This window comes from Schistocerca piceifrons, unplaced genomic scaffold (genome assembly GCF_021461385.2).
Source record: "Schistocerca piceifrons isolate TAMUIC-IGC-003096 unplaced genomic scaffold, iqSchPice1.1 HiC_scaffold_1410, whole genome shotgun sequence".
Taxonomy (NCBI): Eukaryota; Metazoa; Arthropoda; class Insecta; order Orthoptera; family Acrididae; genus Schistocerca; species Schistocerca piceifrons.
The window spans coordinates 55,001-57,500 of NW_025727248.1; positions in this window are offsets into that span (position 1 = coordinate 55,001).

Genomic DNA, 2,500 nt, shown 5'->3' on the forward strand with positions numbered 1-2,500 from the left:
GCAAAAACGTGGGGCAAATATATTACGCGGAAGAGTTATAACAGACCGAGCCCCACTGCATGGGGGGAGTCTTTGTCACTAATGTACACAGATGGAACATTTTGGACTGGAACCAGATTACCCGTACACACGGCGCTGATTAGTAATCAATGCAGAGCCATCAAACTACAGCAAATATACACAACTGTCCGTATACATGCTGAAAGAGTCTGCCCAAAATGGGAACCACACGTCAGCCAGACACTCTGATCACGCACCACTCTCTGCTTCTAACAGGCGCACATACAATATGTAAGCACCAGCATGGAACAACATCCAGTGCATCTTCTCCGCCACATTACACAATCCACACTATCACAACCAGACCAGGAGGTCCGTGCGGAAAATACAATATCCCAGCCTTTCGACATCCACCATTGCGCAGACCAGGCACCAACACCCACACATGTCCTATACAACGGTGCACCCAACATCACAATAGTACCTCCTGTCACAGCGCACAAACAATGACATGAGTCAAAGACACAGGTCTCACACAAGCATAGAATTGGAGCGCCGCCTCTAATAAGCCAAAGGTGCATCCTGACGTGACAAATCTGATCATGTCACAAGCATTCACTTACTATAATCACTATCAACGAACCTGCCGCCCCCGCCCCCCCCCCCCCCTACACCTTTCCGTACAACAACGTGTAACCTAACCTAACCTAACCTAACCTATGTTGTACCTTAACCTAACCTATGTTGTACCTTAACCTAACCTATGTTGTACCTTAACCTAACCTATGTTGTACCTTAACCTAACCTATGTTGTACCTTAACCTAACCTATGTTGTACCTTAACCTAACCTATGTTGTACCTTAACCTAACCCATGTTGTACCTTAACCTAACCCATGTTGTACCTTAACCTAACCCATGTTGTACCTTAACCTAACCCATGTTGTACCTTAACCTAACCCATGTTGTACCTTAACCTAACCCATGTTGTGCCTCAACCTAACCCATGTTGTGCCTCAACCTAACCCATGTTGTGCCTCAACCTAACCCATGTTGTGCCTTAACCTAACCCATGTTGTGCCTCAACCTAACCCATGTTGTGCCTTAACCTAACCCATGTTGTGCCTTAACCTAACCCATGTTGTGCCTTAACCTAACCCATGTTGTGCCTTAACCTAACCCATGTTGTGCCTTAACCTAACCCATGTTGTGCCTTAACCTAACCCATGTTGTGCCTTAACCTAACCCATGTTGTGCCTTAACCTAACCCATGTTGTCGCCTTAACGTAACCCACGTTGTCGCCTAAACCTGCTCTGTAATTGTTATACGACTCGTTCAATTACTGTAGTGTTGCCCACCCGCAACCCTCGCAATATAGTTCGCTACTCGCACTGCCCGCACCCCTGTGTATCGCTTCATGTTAAACACCTTGCAAGTCTTGCTCACTTTCCACATGCTCCTGCTGTACACTGTAATGTGGATGGCAGCAGGACGTACATGCCGCCCCTCCCCACGTCCCCACCTTGCCCCCTGCCTTCGCAAGCTGGTTGGTGAGAAGTTTGCATGTTCAATGCCCTTCGCATGCGACGTACTCAGGCTACGTTGTGGTGCGGCCTGTGTCAACTGTCCGCTGATGTCGTACGCGTGAACCACAATCTGTACTGCACATTCGTCCTTATGTACTGAATGATACATCGTGGCACATGTGTGACCGCACAACGACTGCGCCCAAAAACGGCGGACCATACAGTGCAAATATTGTGCACGCAGCTACGTGTCGTCTCCCTATGAGAGCTGGATTGCAGTGTGGTACGCCATAGAGACGTGTGGGAGGAACGGACGCCGTGGATGGCGATCAGCATGAGCTGTCTGTTGATGTATTCGGACCTAGTCGTCTCTCCTCACACACCGTGATGGCATGGTGCACCGCGTTCCATATCTGCGACATGCTACAGAGGCCGGTTGACAGTCGTTCGAGCAATGGACATCGCATACGTACGGGGGCCACCTTCCACGTATTGTCTAGGCGTGCACATTTTGTTGCGTGTATGTGGGCAGACGTAGTGTGGCGTGACACCTGACACAGGCATGCAATAATCGTTGAAGTTGCAAATGGCGATGGACGCCTGCGTTTTCTGGTGAAGTTACGCAAATGAACAAATGGTAACCTGTTGTGGTGCGGTTGTTCTCGCTAGGGGTGAATCGGTGATGGCGACGATAGGTTGAGGTACTAACCGGTTGTTCCAGCGATACCCACCATGCCGACGAAACTGAACGGCATCTGGGTGTGAAGCGATACGCGGCGGTGGCTGGGTGGGACCGTCCCCGGCCGGTGAGGGGGCGCCTCCCGGCGTGCTGGCCGCGCGGTGCGTGGGCGCACGCGCTACAGCCGGCTGGTGGGGGCGGCCAGTGGCAGGCGCGCCGGCCGACGGACGCGGCAGGCGTCGCAGCTGCGCGCCGGCGCACCCTGCGCGCGGCGCCGTGCGGCCAAAGTAGGTCC